The sequence below is a fragment of the Pseudopodoces humilis genome, chromosome 2, assembly GCF_049639895.1.
Source record: "Pseudopodoces humilis isolate 2021_Gansu_Grassland_sample_001 chromosome 2, ASM4963989v1, whole genome shotgun sequence".
Classification (NCBI taxonomy): Eukaryota; Metazoa; Chordata; class Aves; order Passeriformes; family Paridae; genus Pseudopodoces; species Pseudopodoces humilis.
Genome location: NC_142201.1, coordinates 11,461,302 through 11,483,737, shown reverse-complemented (window position 1 = coordinate 11,483,737; position 22,436 = coordinate 11,461,302). Strand labels below are relative to the sequence as shown.

The following is a 22,436-nucleotide window of genomic DNA, read 5'->3' as shown; positions in this document are numbered from 1 at the left end:
TGTCTCAAAGCCTGCCAATAGAGAGAAGATTCACGTGTCTGTTTATTACGGCAAATCTTAAAGAGATTTTTGTCAACGCTTCTTGCAGCACCTTGTTGTTTTCGTCGTTTATTCTCCTGTCCGTTTTCCTTTTCAAACCCTAAGCGACTGACATTCACCCTGACTCTCCCACATGCTTGGCTAGTCACTTTTTTTGGTTTTGGTGACTGTCACCCTGCCAGCCCCAGGAGAGCTCTGAAACAGATTCCTACCTGCAGTTGCTCAGCACCTTATTCCCCATCTGGTGTTCTGAATTCCTGTTTGTTTTCTGGACTGCTAGTTGGGAGAGAAAAGTGTACCTTCACACCCTGAGGAGGCATGGTTTGACTGCTTGACAAACAGCCATCCCAGTAAAGGTTTGGAAACATGGGTGAGGCAAATATGGTTGGTTATGTGCCATGTGATTTCACTGTGCTAAATTCTAATTATTGTTAACAAACATTGCAATGACAACTTCTAAATTGCCATTGGAAGGACATCCTTCTAGCATCCTGGTCAGGTGAATCTCAATTACTGTGCTGACCAAGCCAGACAGATTTGAAAGTCTTGTTCGCAAGGTCTTACAGTGTCAAATGAAACTGGTCGTATGGGTGGTCATGATTTCCATATTCCTCAAGGCACAGTTGTGTCAGCTGCTTTGACAGGGCTGACCCTGACATTAACCCCAGTGAAATACTGCCACATACCAGCAGTTTGCTTATCCTCATACAATTATCACTACTGAGACGTACATCTGTAATGTCTCCCAAAGAAATAGAAGTAGCATTAGTAGCCATGCTGCAAACATATGGTGCCTCAGAGCAGCTGGGAAAACATGGTGCTCCAGCTTTCTTGATGGAAAGCACTTTTCCTCTGCCAACTGCATTTTGTAAAACAGTTCAAAGCCTTTTACCAGCTTTCAGGGAGCTGCTTGCCACAGGGAAATGCTTGTGAAAGGAGTGGGCAGGCAGGCACCCAAACAGCAGAAGTCATAAGCTATCTTGCTACCTCTCCTCATCTTCCAGTTTCTACACAGAGTGCTGGCATTATCTCCTGAGAGGAAAAATTACTAAAGGTGTTTGGATACAAGTAAGCCCCCTACATCTATAGGATGGCCAATTCAGATCATCAGATTAACTGAGCATTGGCCTTTTAAACATTCTCTTTGAATGGTATTTTTAAATCAGTTTCTTCCTGCCATACACGTCTTCTGCTATGCCCCATTGAAATTCTGTGTCTTTTTGGCCCACCTGTCTTCTCTGTGGTCAAATACCTCCTGATCCAGTATTTTGACCAGTCTGTTTCCATACTGCTAAATTCAGATCTAACACTTATGCAAATGCAACCTCATGGTAGGTCCTAAAGGTCAGCTGATTGACTTCTAAGAGCTTCCTTTCACCATCTCCTCCAAGGACATTTCTCTACTAGGTTCTGTCAAATACTGCATCTGATCTTCAGGTGGTGACACTGTCTGTTCAACTTCTTGTTCAGGTTATTGTACTTCTCCTTCAGACTTAGAACCTCAAACTGTAGATCAGCCCAGGTTAGAAAGGCCTCAAAAGTTCATCCAGTCCAACCTTCTGTGGGAAAGAGAGCCTACAAAGAAAGGAAGACTAAAGAAGGGAAGAATATTACAAATATCAAGTCCATCTGTAGTAGACATCCTACAGTAGATAGGGAAAACAGGAATCATTGTAAAAATATTTTCTTAGGTCTAGTCAATATAAAAACCTCTCTCCTGGCACAGCCACAGCGCATTTTATTTTCCCATTTCAGAACATCAACATCATATGACAGCTGTTCTCTCAAAGAGTAGAATAACCAGAGGAAATATAGGATTACCCATAGGAATGATGTATTCTTTGTGTGTCCTTAGTTACTATGCTCCCATTCAGGATGGGGATTCATATTACATATCCTGAATTCTTCCTGAACAGTTTTCCCTCAAATTAAATGAATATATCTCATGACAATAAAGCATCATTCTAAAGCACCTTTAACAAAAAAAATTCTCCTCTCTCAAAATATAAAGAAAAGGAGATAAAATAAAGGAAAAAGGTACAGACACAGGTTCTAGGAAATTCAGGGAAGGAAAACCTTCCTTATTAAAGCAACAAACATTTGTGACGTAACCTAATGTGTAATTTCCAAATAATTACATTAACCTTTGGGTGCATCTTCTACATCTCTTCTTTCAAGGTTTTAATAAATGGTTAGTATATATTCTACACATCCCATAACTGCAGTTTAATTATTACAAAGTGTACTGATAGTATTTGGTATATAGAATCTTTATAATATATACCTTATAGACTTCTGTAAAACAGGTATCCTCCCTGCATAGAAACATTAAAAAAAATTCTTTAGTGTGTTATTCAACTCAAGAATAAGTAAGAGGAACTGAAAGCAAACCTGTCTCAGTGTTTTCAGAGCAGTAACTGTTAACAGCTGAGGTATTTAAATGGCAGTGAGGCTCCTGTTAGTACCTGGGAGCTGTGGGGAAAGCCCGTGCTGGAGCAGGTTGGCTGGCAGGGCTTGTTATGTGGCAGGGGAGCTACACTGGAGCAGCCTCTTCCTGAAGGACTGTGTCCTGTGTTAGAGCAGTGTTTGAAGATCTGCAGCCTGTGGGATGGACCCACCTTGGGGCAGTGCCAGAAGATGTGCCTCCCATTAGTGGAACCCCATGCTGGAGCGGGGAAGAGTTGGAGGAGAAAGCATCAGAAACAATGTAAATGGACTGACCACAGCCCCCATCCCCTTTGTCCCTGTGCTGCTGCTTGGGGAAGGAGATAAAGACATTGGAAGTGAAGTTGAGCTCTAGAAGAAAGAAGGTGGGTTTAGTTTTGGTCTCGATTCTCATTATCCTACTCTCTTATTAATCAGAAGAGTTTTGCCCATCATCGTAATTGATAAGTAATACCCAGTCCCTGTATCAACTCACAAGTTTACTGTTGAATTTTCTCCCACAGTTTTGTTGGGTGTGGTGAGTTATTGTGGTTTGGTGGACCCTTGTCAGTTAGCCAAGTTTAACCTGCCACACCAGCTAAGAGTGACTTCACGGGAATTTGGCAAAACTCCAAAGGTTTAGACCCCTTCTGTTGTAGATTTCAAGTAAGTCACCTTTCAGACTCAGTCACAGTAAAGTATATATGACTTATTACAAAGTATCAAAATTAGCTGTTGCATGCCCGGAAAAAAAAAAATAGTCCTTCAATTCCCATGACTGTCACGCAAGAGATGGAGGGGAAAATACTATTTGAAACTGCTGTTCAAAGTAGTCAATGTTCTACATACACTTAAGCAAGTATGTTAAGAAAAGCATGTTCATCTGTAATAATTTAGAGCTATTCAAATTCTACAGCTTGTCTTACTGCAATAAGTTAGTGGGATTCCCAACAGAAATAATATTCAGGGTTAATAGAGCATAATGAGGAAAAGGTTACTTGATCCAAACTAGGATACATCTCCAGGCAGTTCTCAAAGTTCCTAGTCACACTCTTAATTACACTCAGTCTTGTTAAATTGTCTCCTGGTTTCAATAATTTAGTGTTTTTTTTCTCTTTATAATTTGATGAAGTTAATTTCTTTCCTATGTTCCTTAAAACACATTAACTTAAAACACTTAAAACTAAGTACCACTGATTCAGTTAAATTGCATTATCACAAAAAACAAGCCTGAAAAATGACCCTCAGAGTTCTGGTGAACTTCTGATATGATACATTGTAGAACCAGTAGAAAATTTGAATTTGGGTTTTCAATTTTCAAATTTTCTCTGAAATTTAAAAATGATGATATTTTACCTAGTTGTTATACTTGTGAACTAAATGGTAGTCATGTGGATCTTAAATCCAGAGCTTAAAATTAAGCACATGTAGCATGTATGGTATATCTGGATGCAGCATAGAAAGGAGGAGAAAAAGCAAGTGCCTTAGGTAGATTATAATAAAAATATTACTGTATAGGAGTCATGTCATAGAATAAAGGTCATGACTATACAGTGATCTTGTGTTAAAATAATTTCTTTTTGCAATAAAACTTGAGTCTTTGAGGAAAACGGGAATGGACAGCAGATGAATAGTTTTCTCTGCATTTTTTTGTCTGCTGTGGAAGGAATTCTTGCCGATTTGCAGGCTTATGGTTTGTTTTATAGATTAGTTGCTTTAGGATTCTTCTCATGTGAACATAACAACTACTAATGGGAATAGAAATAGAAATTTATTTGCTGTGGTATTTGGAAATTTTGGTGATGAATTACATATACTAAAAAGAGGTAATACCTGACTCAAGAAAAATACGGGGAAATAATTACAGCAATCAGGTTTATGGAAAAAAAATGGTGATCAAGAAATGTCTAATGATTGACAAAGATAGATGAGGCACATACAGAATGCTAAAAAAGGTTGCAGCAACTGCTCTGAGAGTTACCCATGTGTACAGGACTTCACTGGAGCGAACCAGTTTGCAGGGTTACCCTTAGTGCAGCAGAAGGGAAGGAATATGGATCCATGGACCACAGTGTTCCACCCCTCTCCCAAGGGTAGGATATAATTAAAGTGAAGGGGTGCAAAATTGAGGGAGAGACAAAAGGTGGGAATTGAGGTGTTTAACAAAGCTTGTGTGTGTATGTGTGTGTGAAAGGTCTGCAGCACAAGTGCTGAGGGAGCTGGGGTTGTTTAACCTGGACAAAAGGAGGTTCACTGTGGGTCCTTATCACTCTCTTCAGCTGCACAAAGGGAAGTGGTAGAGAGGTGGGGAGAGGTCTCATCTCCCAAGTAACAAGCAATAGGACTAGAGGAAAAGGCCTCAATTGGGGCAGAGGAGGACTGGAGCGAATATTAGGAAAAACCTCTTGACAGTGTTATCAAGCATTGAAAAGAGGCTTCCCAAGGAAGTGGTTGCATCGCCATCCCTGGAGGTATTTAAAAGATGTGTAGATGAGGCACTTAGGGACATGTATTAGCCATGGATTTGGCAGTGCTGTGTTAGAGATTGGACTCCATGATTTTATAGGTCTTCTCTAACCCAGATTATCCCATGTGCATATGAAAAGGTGCCAGAGGCACAGGAGACCATAGGCAGAATGAATGTGGACTTTAAAAAGCACTGAGACAATGCTGCCCAAAAGGCTGGTGTGCCAGGTATCATATCAAGGATGTTATATACCTAGGATAACTTAGTGGAGATATATTTCATTCATAGCACTGAATGAAAACTTCGTTGCATTTCAAGTGAAAAGAAATACAGAGTGGCTGGTGAGATGTCAGAAGAATGACTATTATGGTTATCACTTGCCCTTCATAAGAAAGGCAAGGAAAGCTGCATCTTTCATCAAGAAAACTTTGTACTTGAGAATAGATAAACAAGCATGGTCAGTGACTGAAATACAGATTAGGCTTGGTTATAATCACATCTTAACTCGTACTTGGATATGGAGGGCTCATTTCAGGTTTTCAGGCTTGTCCCTAGTGAGATCACAACTAAGAAAAAGAAAGAAAGTCAGTCTTAGTGTTATTTCAAAGGATTAGTATGTTTCAGGATTTGAGTGTAATTTAAGCTTCTTAACCATGCATATGTATTCAGTAGATTATAAAACCAAAACTAAATTTCCATTGTCATTATAAACTATTAATTGTAGATTGCAATTCTTCTTACACAGCAATGGGTATGAGTGAAGTCATCTCTAAAGCAGTTTTGTCACAGACTATTGAAAAAAGCAATATATGGAGAAGGAGAAGTGGGAGGGAAAGAGGTATGTTACAGGGCAAGGAGGTGGTAAAAGAGGTGTATGAATTTTATATGACCAAGAATAATTAATATAACAAATAAGTCTACATAGGGAGAGAAAGGGAGTGAACTGTTCAGAGCAGCACACATTTCAACAGGAAGATGGATTGCAGCATTTCTAACCATAGGAGTTAGATTCAAATGAAAGCAATGGTGATTAGTTTGGTTTATAGGTTTTTTTGTTTGGTTCACTAGGGTTTTGTTTGTTCGTTTTATGTAAACAAAACATTAAAGAAGGAATATTTGAAGGAATCAATGAAGATTTATAGGAACATATAGCTGTAGAGAAGAAAAAAAAGTAAGTCTAAAGTTCATAGATTTCCTGCTGGTAGAAAGTTTAGACAAGAACTGGTTGTATAGGAATAAAAAGCCCATTAATAGGTACATGTAGCTCAAAAGTTGTTCTGTAATAAAACCAAACATGTCTACTTCTACAGCTGGCTGACTGTGAATAATTCCCTCACACTTTGGTTTCAGCTGATGGCACCCAGGCAATACCATGTTTATGAAATCAGATACATAATCTTTATTAAAAAGTTTTGACATTCATATGCAATCAAAAAAATATCAGTGACTAATGTGCTTTTTATTGTAGAAATAGAATAATAATGGGTTTGGACTGGCACAATGCTATTTGGAGAACACTTCTCAGCAAAATAATTTTCCAGTCCTTAAGCTTTTGGGAGGTTCTGAGAATTTAATATTAACAGTAGCTCCAGTCAAGAGATAGGAGAGCTCAGTACCTGTCAGGATTAAGCCTGGTTTGCATTTCAAAATTCAAGGTTGGGCAAAGTTGCTTTTTGTTTTTCTTTTCTTTTCATTTTGCTATAACAATAGGGAATAACAATGTAGCACTTCTGAAAGTGTCTCCAAGAAATACAAATTAATCTGTTCTGCCTCTGCGAAGACTTTCTCTACATGTGTTGTATACTGATAACATTACTCAAGTAATTATCATTATCTCTGAGCAAGTGTTTTCAAACATTTGATATCTTTTAATAAGGAAAACACAGTGCATTCTGCACAGAAGAGCTGGCAAGATTCAAGTGATACGGTTACCCAGGAAGAGAAGTAGGGGAACAGGAGATGTATTGGGGATTAAAAAAAACAAAACAAAACAAAGAGATAGAGCAGAAATTCAATACATAAAAGAAAACTACTCCTGCACAGCATTATTGGTTAATAAACATCATCATGTCTCACAGGGGTAGTGAAGGGATTTAGCAGTGAACAGTAGTTACCCATTGGATGTCACTGTAAAATAGTTCACAGAAGTGTAAACCACAGTTCCCAGAGTGCAGCACATCACTGAATTAAACACATACCCAATTCACTGGATATATGCATAGCACCTTTTTAAACTTGTTTACTTCACAAAAGCACTGCAACTGTTTAATTACTTCATTTTCACTTTTGGCATAATTTAAGTTTAACACTCCAGCTGCAAGAATGATTAATGAACCTGCAATTAATTAACGTAATGGTGTAAAATAATAACGTATATAATAGTGTGAAAGCACCACAGTGCTTTTTTACCATATTCCATGGGTGTCACAATTTTCTGGAAAACATTTTGCAACACTGAGAGTTAAATATGAATTAATTTGTCTTCCTTTGCCTTTTCCTAAACCAACTAAAAAGTTGATGTACTGTTACAGAACTTTGATTTGGAATGATATAAAGGAATACAGCAGTCTCCTGATCTCTCTTTTTCTTCAAAACTTGTAGCTGAAAGAAGAGAATAGTTTAGCTTATTTTACCTGTTTATATTCAGGACACAGTGAAAATTTTACTGTCATTAAAAAACAGTGTTTTTGGTTTTTTTTTGGCCACTATGAGACATCCTGCCACTTCCATAGTTAAATAACTTACTATTTTTTCAGTCTCTGTGAAGAAAAATACATTATTGTTTCTATTTCTTTCATTCTTTGAATGGTCTGAACTTTAGGGTGAATCAGAAAAGGTTTTCTTCTGGCACTGTTGCCAGTGCATGAGGTACCCCAGCAATGCACACCTTCCATTTACGTGAGCTTTGAATTTCTGGTTGAGCATGGAGTTCATTGAAGGATCTCTTTATCCTTTTGTTGTGCATAATAGCAAGTTTAACAACAAGCCTGTCCCATGCCAGCTTTGTCAAGGCAAGGACAATCCATTCCTTCAGTCTGGGTGTCAGCCTGAAAACCTGCTGTGAGTTTCATCAAATGCTGGTGAAATTCTTAAGGGTCCTTTCCTTTCCATTGCCTCTGACAATTTGCCGTGGGTTTGCTCCCAGCTGCAAGCAGTACTCTCTTTCCCTCAAAAGTGTCCCAGTTCAGCCAGGCAGCAGCAGGGCAAGGGAAGCAGCAGTGCACACATGGTTTTACTTTAGATCCTGAGGCACTTCAGTACTGTCTAAATCTTCAGTACAGACCAGCTGCTCATTGTACCTTCCAAGCAGATTTCTCCAAAGGGAGGAGGCAAAGTTTCAGCAAAGCAAACGCTCCTTGCTGGTGCTGGAGCAGAGTAGAAGGAGCAAACCAGCAGCCAGTCCTTGGCTGTGCTGCTGTTTTCATCCTTTTGTGTGGAATTAAATGTGTGGTAGAGGTACAATGAGCCATAAGCAAACAGGTTGTTACAGCAGTTGCTGTAACAGATCTAGATTAAATGCCCAGCTCAGTAATGCTGGTTGATAAATCACTTCTGAATTTAACCTTCCAACTGCATCTTACAAGACCTGAAATGTCCATGACACTGTGCAGGTCTGACAGCCTTGGTAAGACAGGGCAGGTCCAGAAGCTGACAGCACTGCAGCATTTACCAGGTTCCATTGTGAGCTGGCCAGGTTTTCCTGCATAATTGCTTGGAGAATGTGTGGAACTTAATTTTTTATATTCCTACTGGGGGGTGTGTCTTAAATTATGAGAAAGTACTTCAAAAATTAGTGTTTCAGTGGGAATTTTGTGCTCTGCTCTTGGTCTGTTATCTTAAATAATATGTTTAGAAGCTTTCTGGGCCCCTGCTCTTCTTTCTAAACATCAGAAACAAAGGTTTTCAAACAGGTGGAAGTCACTGGGAGAGAAGGTAAATGTTTAGGAGGAGCAATGACTCAGGCCTTTCAGAGGCAGAGGAAGGAAAGAATGCATTTCCTTACCTTTATGAATATTTGTTGGATGAAAAAAATCTGAGAGATAATAAAAAGCCCTCTCCTTGCTTGTCTAGCATATCTCTGTGTCAGCTCCCCCTCTCATAACTATTTTGTATTCAATCACAGGAATGACTTCAGTAATGAACAAAGGCTGCACCACTCCTGTCGCTGTCTACTGATCCTTGTCATCCTCCTGCAGCGTGTGCTGAGCTGCCACAGTTTAAGATAAAGCTCTGTTATTCTAAATCACTGAAATGAGAGTGACACTGTACAGCAGGAAAATGCACAAGAAGAAATTGTTTTAAACAAGCCTTATCTGTAAGAAGTGAGGTTGCAAATCTACCCAGTTGTGTGTTAATATCAGTGTAAGTTAGTGAAGAGTGCAAAAGGTTTGGCTTGAAGCCTTATGGTTGGCCTTATCCCCTTTTGTTGTCAGTGAGGAGCATGGCAAACTGTAATAACCTTCAGGCTTAGTTTAAAAAACAAACAAACAAACAAAACCCCCCATTGAAATAGCAGTAAAAATAAGGAGACAGTATGCTCTCTTTCAGGGAATAAAGCTGTCTAGAAAACCATCAGTGAATTATGAACTGATGACTGAGGAAACTCATGATTCCTGACTGACCTGGACAAAAGGTGTTGCTTTTAAATTATCTGCTTTACTCCTTTCTTCTCCTCTCCCATCCAGCTCTCACAGCCCCAATCAAGTATGTGGAACTGGAAAGAAAAAAGGTAAAACAGACTAAATGTAATTTCAGAGTTCACTGATTTAGCTTCAGTCACACCTCTGACTCCTGAAATGTTGGGAGGCATGGAAAGGAGAAAACAGTATGAAGAGAGAGCAGGCATCATACTCAAAGGGACAGGATTTGTAAAGTCTAAATGGAAGTCAAACGATGTGTATGAAAATGTGATAATAGCTCTTAAGCTGCAAGGAAAGAAAACTCATTTTCTTTTCAATAAACTTATCCCTAAAGTGTTACCAATCTGTATGTGGATGGCTTCTATATAGAAAACAGATTTTATATTCATAAGAAATGTGTTTTGTCTGTATGTGAATTCAATTACTTCCGTTTCCATTAACCACTGCAGGTCAATGCTTTCAGACTCTATGATTCTATATTTTGAGCTGTGGCATGAAATACACTAAAGAAAATGCTTAGACCTTATACACCTCTACCTCTAGAAAAATTGGTTTTGCTTCCAGAAACTGAGTAAAATCATAATGTTTTGTATTGCTTTGATCTCTGTGATGCTGCTCATTCTCATATTAAAGGAGAGGAAACTCTCTGTAGATATATTAAAGGACTATGTAGATATATATTAAAAGACTATGTTTGGAAATGGTGGACAATGTAAAACATTAAGGAATTGCTGATATTATTTGAATGTTGCTGCTGAATATGATTCCTCAGTCAGTGAAACTTTTATCTCCAGTTTGTCCTAGAGTCATATCTGAGAGCTGGGTACAAGTAGTTATAAAATTATTTAGATTATCTTGACAATGATCACCTTTAGTAAGGTTATGCAACAGCCAGTTAAAAAAGAGCTAAAAATTGGCTATTAATTGGCTAAAAATTGGCTTTTAAATTCTATAGTATCTTCATGCTTTGGAAGATGAATCTGTAGTTCAGTAAGTATGCTTTTTTTAGATGTAGCATATCCTCTGTGAAAGTACATATTAGGTTTAATCAGTCTGCATATGCTGTAAAACTGCTCATGTTTATAGAGCATTTTTATTCTGACCTCACATGGCTTATGACTGCAGGAATTGAACAGGAATTGCTTGCAGTTGTTCCCCCCAGGAGGTCCTGCATTGCTTGAAGATATAGGCAAAGACATTTACAGTCACACAGAAATCCTGTAATTGTGTAGTGCCAGAAGGAAGGGAAGAAACATGAACAGTATGGTGGATGGAGAAAGAAATACAACCAGCAGCAAGTGGTTTTGGGAAGCTGGTCAAAAATAAAGAGCCCTAAGAAGCGCAGATGACACAGACTAAGCAGGAGCTGTGGATGTCAGAAAAGGTTAGAGGAGAAGGAACTATTATAAATAACGAGGCACTGATGCTTGCAAATAATGGAAATGTGGAGTTGTGAATAGTTTCATTAAAGAGCTGTCATATGTACTAGTAAAACTCATGTTGCCACTCCAGTAAATCTCTATTAGAGAAGTCAGCAACTCTGTACTGCTACCTACTACTGCCTTTTTGACATAAAAATACTGACCTGATTAATCAAGGTTAGGATGTTTCTGTGTTAACAAAGTCAATATTTCTTCTTAGTTTCACCTAAAATGGAGAAAAAGGAATGTAGATTTTATTTTTATGAGTATTTTTAAACAACATTAGAATTTTGTTTTACCATGAATAACTAAAATCTTACACTGCTCTAGAAGATAGCCAAATGTTCAATCTTCATTTGTGTCTAGCACCTGTATTCATCATGAAAAACTAATTCTGTTACATGTTTCCAAATAACTTTTGGAAAAGAGTTAACATTGGTTTTGCAAGTTCCATTCACAGAGATTTGGAGAGCCTTGCTGCTGAGGTAAGAAGGCCAGGTGTTGTGTGGTGTCTCTAACCTGCCTTCCTGCTCCAGAGTTTTGCTGGGAACTCTGGTGGGAGCTGGAAGGGAACTGTAGGGAGGCCAGATAGCTGCAAGTGGTGCTGCTGAAGATAGGACACACAAAGCATAATTAGGCTTTACTGGATTTCTCAGACAGCCATAGTGTGGACCTGATTTTCTCTGAGGCTGAGGGAATTGCAGGCTGTCAGTGGCAGATCTGTTCCCAAGGGACAGTTTCTTGGGAGATCTTGCACTCAAGGACATTTGTAAACCATCTTGATTTCTCAAAACAGTTCTGCATAACTGTACATAGCGTGTTTTTTCTCGTGTCCCACCAATGGGACAAGAGGTGATGTTCCCTTACCCAGTCATGTTAACCCTGTAGTGTAGGACCCTATAAAAGCTGAAAAGTTCAGAGAATAAAGGCCCCTTTTCCTTGCAATTCGTGCTGTGTTTGCTGTGAACCCACATCGATACATCATGTCCAACAGCGACACCATAGCTCAGCTCTGACAAATTTAGAGTATTAAGTTTGAACTAAAGTCCACCCATCACACACACTCACCTGCAAGATTAAGGGACATCACAACACTGTGGGTGATTTTGTTTCTCAGCTGCTCCAAGCTGTTACAGGAGGTGCCATGGAGGCATGTTTTCCAAGGGGATATGAGAGTGGAGGAGGTCTTGGAAAATGATGGATCATATAGACATGAAGCAGAGAATATGAATTTAAAACTTGTAGTTGTCTGAAGATAGAATTTCTCCAGTATTTATCAGAATTCATGCAGGAGATATTTTTTTATTTTCTTTTTGTGCCTGTCAGGGAGAATTGAGGTAAGTACTTTTGTTCTTTGTGATGTTCCTGGTCACAGGAAGAACAGCTGTCATGAATAGAGAAATATTTTTCTTCCTTTGCCTTTGTATAATTGCTTCATGAAAAATATTTACCTCTGAGGAAAGATGTAAATTGTTTATCATGAATCTTAAAAAGAAGCAAAGGCAAACTTTATTCCTCACCAGACAAGGGAAAATAAGGATTTTGGGAAAACACTGGAAAGTATGAGAGTTCTAGCACAACACATACTACCTTTTAGTTCTTATTCTTCTGTCTGACTGGATTGATTCTTATTTTTCACCTTTTTGTATACTCACTTTGTATTGCTGTTTCAAGGTGAGGGATTTACTTTCTGTTGAATGCTATATAGCTTTTCCCAGTGAAGGCATTAATTTATTCCACACTAGAGAGACATTGTCTCTTTAGTTTAATTTTCATTGAAATCTCTTGCTGTGTTATCAGCACTAATCTGAAAGCTGAGTAAAATCAATGTACACAGAAAATGAAATGATTTATTCCGTGCTTGTTCAATCTTATCAGTCATGTAAAGATTCTAACATACAAGGAGATGTGTATCTCTTTCCTGTCTCCTTGATACTATAATTTCATGCCTACAGAATGCAGAAGGAACATGTTTTATGCTGGTTTATATCCTCTCCATTCTCACTGAAATAGGTGGAATTCTGGAGATATTAAATTTGTATGCATAACTTGTGTTACAATGAAATGTTACAGAATAGTTACAACATGCTTTAAAGTAATTTTCAGTGATACAGTTTTTGATAATATGATAATTTCATATAATTTCATTATAATTTCATTTTGTCTTTAGCACATCCTCAGTGCTGCAAAATAAAAAAAAAAAAAATAGGCTACTTCTGTATGCAAGAGACATGTTCCCATTTCTATTCTAGAAATGTGTACACTTCAAAGAATACACATACTGGGACTGACTTACAATGCTTATCCACTTGTATAATCTTTACTTGCACAAACAGTCCTGTTGAAGTTAAAACTCCCAGATACAACACAATTACTCACAGGCTTTAAGGTTGCATGGATCTTGACAATTGTATTCTGCCCTCTAGCTAAAGGTTTGCCTTAGCTTCATCTGATAAAACCTTCTAGCTGAGTGCTCCCTGCTGTGAACATGTACATACAAGGGTATGGCTCAAGAACTAGAGAGCCAATTATAAACTGCCAAACAATTTTTATGCAAAAACAAATCTATCTAGTTTTTAATATTATCAGTCTCTTTTCAATGCTGTAGAGCTTTGCTGTTTACCTCACTTTACAGCACTTGTTCTCAAGGAAGAAATGTCTGATTATAGATTTTTTTGCTGATGGTAGGAGAAAGAAGAAAAAAGATGTGAACATTTTCAGTACCAGTCTTAACAATGACTTTCATTGTTGGGGTAAGAACTGAGGTCATATTTGGCACTTAGCCCCAGACTGTTCTGCAACAGTGCTCTGTCCCAGAGTAGACCTTACCAAAGAATTCCGCTTTCAAAACTGGAGGCAACTATTTGCAAAACAGCAGTGCCAAAGCTGAATTTTCTAGTTTCTCAAGGAGAATTGTAGGCTGGCTGCATTGTAGGTTATATTGTGCCATGATCTCTGGGTACCCACAGGTATGTATACAAACAGGCTGTACACAGAATTTGTCTTCCCTATGATGCTAAAAATGATAAAACTTTCCAAGTGAATAGTGCACAATCTAGTGCATTATCTGGCTTGGCTTTGCTATGATAGCTGTCATAAATTGATTTTACATGTCAATAGTGGCTATTAGGTAATAGCATAATATGGCTTTTGGATATGCTTCACATGCAGCCTTACATTTAAACAAAGCTGCCAGTTGAAGAAGGAATGAAGTTTCCTTTTTTGTTCTCCTCCTTTGAATAACTTAACTACATAACCATATCCTTATCTTTCACTGAATGTATTTAAATGATTCTTAGAAAATTAGTAAGTCAAGAAGTCTTTGGAAAACGCTTGTGAATGAGTAAGTGCATGTGTGTGTGAAGCAGAAAGGGAGCAATGCTGGGAGTGGGGGTGTCTTCGTTGTTACTTGAACAAACTGAGTTAATGAGTGTTTTCCTGCAAACACCCAGCTCCACAAAGCATTTCCCCTCAGAGTATTATTGCAATAAGCATTGTCCTTCGGGAGCTCCAATTCTCCACGCTGAATTTCTCTCCACGGTACAGTGGGATTTTTGGCAGGAGCTACAAGGAGCATATGGGATCTCAGTATTAGACAGAGATGTACTGCTGATGGAGAAAACCATCGTGCCCTTACCTTGCAAAGGTGTCTTATCATGCATGGGGATTATGTTTGGGTATCTGAACATCATTCCTGGTTTTGTCAATTCCAAAAGAACAATACAGAAATATACCAGTCAAAATGTTGTGGAAGCAGAATAATTAAATATTTTACTATCCATATTCTATAAAATCTGCTTATAAAACGTCTGTGGTATTTGCCTGGCCATCTGAATCAAATGTGTATGTCTTCACACTAAAATGAGAATGTACCTCTGCTCACACTCTGACACAGAAATTTCTGCAGCTCCATGCAAGTGAGCAAAATAGGGCAAATTTATACCACTAACACTATGACCCAAATACTTGCTAAGCTTGTACATGTCACCTCATTAGATGCAAACTTGCTACTGTGGATTTTTAATATCAGCTGGCTGCAGCATATTTTCAGCTATTTAGGCCATGAGTCTGTTTAGCAGGCTGTATAATTACTGCTGTATATGTCAAGACTGTCCCAAGGTGATAAGATCTTGTACCCCTACTCCATTTCCCATACAAACAAAAAAATGAACTCTGTGTTACTTCTCTTACACTGGTGCACATTTGCAACAGCCTCCCTAAGGTGAAATTGCAAGGAGAAAGGTGAAAAAATTGCACTCCTCGGCTCCATGTCCCATCTAACACTACCAGCCTTCTCTTCTCTTTTGCAGTTCTGCTACCATCAAAACTAATTTATCTTTCTTGGTGTGATAAAGCGCATCTGAATTATTATAGTTGGAATGTACTTTCCTCTGTAATTTAGAAATATTTGCTCCAAACATTTTTTTTTAAAATAAATTGGCAAATAAATGAAAACCTTCTAGCTGCTTATTTACTTCATGAAGAGTTTATTATAATAGTCAGAAAATTGACTGTAACATGGGAAGAAATACTGTATGAGGGTAGCTCAGCTACACTGTTTACACACATCAGGTCTCATTCACTTGGATTCTTTATTATTTGTTCAATATGAGTCCTTTATATGTATTAAAAATAATTTGATACAGCTTTTTCTGTCTCATCTGCATTAGACAGCTTGTAAAACATAATTTGCAGAACACTGTGGCCAGCAGAATTGCTTAAGCAGTCTTAGCATATTTCTTTTATAATAAAAGCCAGCCATGAACTTCACCTCAATAGTATTCCTGTCTCTGTAATGGTTGTGAGATTAAGCTCTCTTCGCCTTTAAAACTTCAGTAAGTGCTATAGACCTGCAAGAATAAATTGAGAAAGATTATTTACCTTTACCCCATAATTCTTTATTTTTATTTTGAAAGAAGATAGGTGTGGGCTACTAAATAGTCCTTCCTTTAGTGCTTTGAGAAGGAGTGGATACAAAAAGAAGTAATGTAACTTTTAAAAGAATGTAATTTTCCCTGTTTCTACTAAGAAAAATTAGCATCACATTATTAACCTTAGAATATCAGCTTCTTTGATGAGAAGTAAATAAAAGAAAATGTTACATTTTGCAGACTGGACAGGATGTTAACTAGTGAGTGTCTAACATGTTGGACACATAGCACTGGGCAAAGGGCTGAAATGGTTTAAATGCTTGATTCTGTTCCTGATGAAGATTTTCTCAACTAAATACCAGATAGTTAAATACAGTTTATAAGCCTCCTGTCTCTATGACAAGTATATCCCTTCTGAGAGGTTTCACTCTTTTGGTCCATTTCCATTTCATCAGTATTTCATGGATCTGTGTGATTATTTTGCACTAACCCATGGGACACGTACTACCAGAGAAGGTTTGGGGAGTACAGGAACAACTGTATTTCATAGAAACAAGTTCTAAGTAAGACAGCCAGAAGTCAAGAAGACAACTTCTGTCCCAGGAGCTGGGAAGCAGCTCCTCATTTACAAAAATCCACTGGAAATGTGTGTGGTTTATTCCTCTAGGTTAGGAACCAAAAAATTACTGGAGAATCTCATATTCTATTGACCTTCAGAAAAACTCAACCCCCATCAAAAAGTTTTAGTTTTTTAAAAGTGAGTAGGGAGGTCTAACTATTTCAATATTATTTTAATTTTCTTGTCTCCTTGGGACAATACACAGGGAGAGTAGAAAGCAAATCTTTCTTGTCCAATTCCCATATAAATGAAAGAAGAAGGAAAACACTAATAAATGGGTTCTGTGTCATTCTCTAGAGGAATATATTTATATTGGTGCCTTACCTAGAGGAACATATTATCCAGAGGTCACCAAAGAGGTGCCATTGGTGAAACTTCTCAGCTGCTGTACCGTGCCAACCTCGGTATACTAAGGACATGTTTTTTGCTACTTTTAATCTGCTGTAGGGTGTAAAGACATAATGGAAAAGATGAAAAAAAAAAAAAAAAGAAAAAAGAATTAACAAAATCAGATTGCCTAGAAACTGTTCTATGAAATGAAGAGCTATTGTTAGTGCTGCCATAGAGATTATACTTTAGAAAGACTAGTGTTTCCTCTCTGCATTGCATTTATTTTATTTTATAATCCTGTGAAAATAAGCATTTTGAAAAAGTCATGATTCCAACTGATCTCCTTTGTTTCTGTTATTAGATTAGATTTCTCCTGTCTCATCCTTCTGAAATAGCCCTTGGAAGCTGCCAGTATACAAATCAGACATTTTCTATGTTAGGAGGTTATTCTCTGCTTTTGTGAGAAGATGTGTATCTTTTAAACATTTGAAATCTGCTGCCAAGTACAGTTTGTCATGTGAAGATAAATAATGTCATTAAACTAAAAAAAGACTTTTAATGATTGGTCGCTATTTAGTGGGTTTAGCAATATAAACTAACACTTCCTTAGAAAAATCACCAGTTTCTCAAACTTCTAAGCCCAACAATCATTTCAAGACAATGTGGCAGCATTCTTTTATAAAGTGGGTCACTGGTGATTTCCTGAAAGCTTAGCCCAGTAATTTTCATATTCTTTTTATTGCTATGTCAAAGAAGAAATAAAAAATGTGATTTAGGTTGTTAAAATGGCATAACATTATTTCAGTTTAGCAGGAACTGTCTAGGAATAAGGCCTGCTTTGGAGGTCATTCTTAATTCCCTTGAGGACAGTTGCTGTGAGCTGACAGATTTATACTTTGCCTGCTGATTGTTTTGCCCTTGGTTATGGTGAAGGGAGAGATCAAGCAAATTCTGACTACAGTTTTTCTGTTCATTCCAGTTTTTACTGTTTACTGTGTCTTTTACTGCTGAGTATCAGCTAATTAAAGAGACTAGCACTTAGCTCAGGCACTTTTTTATTTTAAACATACATAGTAAATATTTTCTATCTAGAAATACCCAGAATATATGTAATTTGTGATTTTTAATGAAAGAGATGTTCAATAAATCTTAAAGCATAGGAAAACAGGGAAACACTTAATGCTAAAATGAATCAGTGATGAGTGTATCTGAAAAATTTTACTAGAAATTAAAATGAAATCTTTCTATCATCCTAAACATGAAACAATTCAGCATTTACTCCTTTTCATTTTAACAAGCAGGAATATGGAATAAAACATTAAGATGTTAAGAAGTTAATAAGTTAATAAAAATAATAACTTGCTTTTTTATTGTTATTATTCTAAATACAAAAATCTTTTGTAGATTCAGGATAAAATTTGACAATCAAACATGAATCTAAAAATCCTCTTCCATTTGTAACAGAGGAGGTATATTCAGTTATGCCACATATTAAAGATAGGGTCAGAGTGAATTCTTGCTGAGTCCATAGCACAGCCTGCAAGGAATGATGCACAGTAATGGGTATTCCCTGCAAGGCTCACCATATCCTTCCTCTTGGGCCCTTTTGTAATTTGATATATCTTCTTTCCACACTTCTAGAATCTTAAAATACATTAGCGTTTAATTACAATTTTGGTGAATTTATTCTCTTGTCCACTCTGCTGTGTCACTCAGAATTTATTAGGCTGGTACTAAACACCAAAATTATGTTTACTCTAGCACTTCCTAAAAATATAGATGCAATTGTAAACAAAGCATTCACACTTTTGTAACTAATTGATTTGTTTGAAAGGTCAAGGATTGTTCAAAACAGTATTTTAGCATACTTATTTAGGATTTTCCAAGTTTGCCTTCCTAGAAGTCATGCCCAAAAACTGAAGCTTGTGAGAGCTTGAAAAGATTTTATTACTGTGATCTTTTCAGGTTCAGTTTCCTAAGTGACTCATTGTTCTTTGCTTAAAAATAAGTGATGCTGTTTGACAAATGTACTTTGAAAATGGAATCTCTAGATGGGCTCTCAGAGAGATCTGTATCTTGTTGATTTCTTGCCTAAAGTATAAAAATATAAAGGCATGGTGTCACATCCCTTGTGAAGGTTAATTATTACATTTCATTAACTCCTTTCAGTCCCTCACAAGGGCTGTATTTCAGAATATATTCAAATAAGCTTTGCTTCTATTTTTCAGCCTTTGAGTAGGCATGACACTGGAAAATATTTTCATTCAGGGTTTTTTGTTAGTGTTTTTTTTAATTTATTTTTCCATTCTTTTCCTTTTTAATTTATCATTTTTTGTTTAGCTGTCAAAGAGTATTTCCACTCTCCTTCCAAGTCTGCCCTTCATATTCTGGATGGAGTCTGCCCTGATAGAAACAAATTATTTTTTATAAATATAAATAATAAATAATATGATGTTATGTTTATCTGAAGCTGTACTAAATAACAGACCTATGAGCTAATGGCTTGAGAATATCTTTGAGCTGTAACAAGTGAAGTAAATATTTAGACTTCCAGAAAAACAGTAATGTGTACTGTTGTTTCTTTATCAGATTCATGATTTTTGTGAAGGGTAGCAAACCTGGAAAACAAATGCATTTGAGAACAATTAATTACAAAAGGTCATCATGACAAGAAAATAAATTTTGAAGAAGTCCTTGAGTTTTTATGTCTATGCTCTCATCCAAAGTGAGAGTTTATTCTGATGGTGTTTACAGATTGTCTTCAGAGACTTTGGTCAGCGCTTCAGCTTCTAGGAGCAAAACAGGAATTCTCATCTTCTTGGAAACAATTTGCCTTTAAAAAGTGGGCAAGGGAAAACAAGAGAGATCTATTAATCCTAAAACTGGTCTCTGGGGTTCTAAGAAGTTCTTCTGAGTAAAATCTTCAGATTTGGTTTGGGAGTGGTGGTGAGAGGATAACTCTTTTCAGTAATCTGGCTCCTTGTCTTGCACGTTTGGGTAATCAAACTGGCTGAGAGTGGGATTACAAGCTGAAGCCCTTTTGTTTCAGACAATATCACACAAGCATCATCTGTTGTTAGGGAGATAGTCATCCAGGGAACAGTCATCAAAGATAGCATGATGTCTCTACCAAATTCAAGCCCATAAAGACTATTCTATTGAAAGCATAATGGTCCCTTCCTATTTTATTTTAAGCTACACTAGCAGCTGCTGTAATACATAAAACAGCTCAATGATTTCAAAACAGCATTAATGAATTTAAATGAGACCTGCAATCTGCTCTTCTTCAGTCCAAACTTTCAACTACTTGGGATGAACAGGAGCTACAATTTGGAGGATGTCATCCCTGTTATCTAAAAGTCTCCCATTGGGAATTATGTGTGTTCAGAAATGATGGAGAATTGTTGAGAAAATTGTAAACCAAATAATTCTAAACTAGCAACAGTCAGAGGAAGGACTTTCTTAGCTGTAATACAGATATTTTCCACAGTGGGAAGCAAAATTATTATCAAATTTGTGTGGATGATGAACCAGAGAAGATAATATATGGACGTCACTGCAAAGCTTCCATTTAATGTACAGTTTAGAAAAAAGTGATTCATGAAGTATTTCAGGTAAGGTAAACCCAACAAACCAAATCTTGTATATTTAATTTTGACTATATATTTTTAATAATTCAGTAGGAAATATGTCAGAAAAGGATTACTAAATTGTTCCAGTAAAGCTTTTTTCACTAATTTTCATTGTAAGTATTGACATGTGCCAATACTTATAAGAGCAACAACTTCAGGTACATGTCAGTGTCTGTTCCCTCTCTAAATATGTGTTTATATTGGGAGACATGGATTTGGTGGATGGATCACTTGGTGAATAAGGACTGGACTGGATGGCCACACTCAAAGGGTTGTGGTTGATGTCCAAGTGGAAACCTGACAAGTGCTGTTCCTCAGGGGTTGGTACTGGGAGCAGAGCTGGTGGACACCTTGGTTGGTGACATGGATGGTGGGATTGAGGGCACCCTCAGCAAGTTTGGCAGTGACACCAAGCTGTGTTGTGTGGTCAGTGTGCTGAAGGGCAGGGATGCCATCCAGAGGAACCTTGACAGGCTTGAGGGGTGGGTCTGTGCAAACCTACTGAAGTCCAACCAGGCCAAGTGCAAAGTCCTGCACCTGGGTCAGAGCAGCACAGATCCATCCCAAGCACAAATACAGGCTGGGCAGAGAATGGATTGAAAGCTTCCCTGAGGAGAAGGCCTTGGGGTTATGGATTGATGAGAAACTCAACGTGAGCCATTACTGTGTGATTGCAGCCCAGAAAACCAGCTGTCCTGGGCTGTATCAAGAAAAAGTGTGACCAGCAGGTCAGAGAAGGTGTTTCTATCTCTTTATTTTTACTTTTTGAAAGAAAAAAACCCCATGGCTTTGACAGCATTCTGGTTTGGTCTGGTTCATACCACTCCAAAATTTCTTTAGGCCACGTTTATTGAAAAATACTTTGCCTCATCTACTTACAAAATGAAAATACTGTAAACTAATCAAACTAAGATTTAGGTTTTTAGTAAAAATCTTACTAAGCATGCCCTTAAATTCAAGGTTTCTGCTCTGTTGGTTCAAATACAGTCTTTTAAATTCAGAAACTGCTTCACAAACAATGGATATTTGGGGAGAACTCTTTTTTTATGTATGAAGGCAGGACCTCTCAGCAAGCTGAAAATGTAATTCTCTTCCATGGTGACTGTTTTATCTGAAGAGATCTACTTGTTTGTGAGCTATACAGACAGTTCATTGCTGGCTGATATCCCAGGATATTAATCTAGAATTAACAAATGCATTGCCCAGTCCCCTAACCTGCTTTGCTGATGCAAAACTATACTCAGACACTGCAGTAGGTCAGGTTAGTCAGCAAGATAAAAGGATGGAATCATGAACTTTGTAAGCAAGTTAAACCAGAGGTTTACTGAGTCCTAGCAGACCTAAGTGATGATGTCTGTAGCTCTGCTACCTACTTTCATCTCTTCTTTCTCTCCCACATCATCTGATGCTTCCTTGAAGATTCCTTTTTTACAGCAAAAGGGAATAGCACACTCACACAGTTCAGGGAAATAAATGTATGCTCAGTGCTGGCCCAAAGTCAGAGACAAATGTGGAAGTAGAACGGCTCAGTAGATATCTTTCAACCGTAGATCAAAATGGGAAAAAATTAGGAATTAAAATCAAGGGAAGATTTATGTTCCTTCAATGTGTTTGAAAGACAAATATTTAATAAACATAAGGATGTACCTACACTACAATCTTCATGTTGAAGCTGACTTATTTTACTTTAACAAATTAATCTTTTAATCTACCTGTGACAATTGAAGTTAAATTTCTTTTGGTGGACACCTGTCAAACAGCTGTAGAGTTTCATTATATTAAGTCTCTGCGTTTAAAACTTGAAGAGTCTGAATGGCATCTTGCATAGACTTCTTCCATACCTTCTGTTTCATGCAGTGCTAATTAGCCACTTCATTTAAAGTGAGGTATTAAAACCTGATTTTCCTGCCTTTCACCCTCTCTTTAGAACTCTATGCAAAGCTCCTTAATTACCCCACATTTATCCCAGTTGTCTTGTTTTGGGAGATGCACT

General features: G+C 37.5%; 1 protein-coding gene and 1 long non-coding RNA gene across 2 annotated transcripts in view; both read left to right on the top strand.

Annotated features, from left to right (window-relative positions):
* Positions 1-22,436, top strand: part of IL1RAPL1 (interleukin 1 receptor accessory protein like 1) — a 659,198-nt gene that overhangs the window by 45,960 nt on the left and 590,802 nt on the right. The window lies entirely within an intron of this gene.
* Positions 2,520-10,357, top strand: LOC148184786 (uncharacterized). The gene is made up of 2 exons (XR_015771959.1): positions 2,520-2,849; positions 9,054-10,357. It is a non-coding gene; the product is annotated as an uncharacterized LOC148184786 (long non-coding RNA).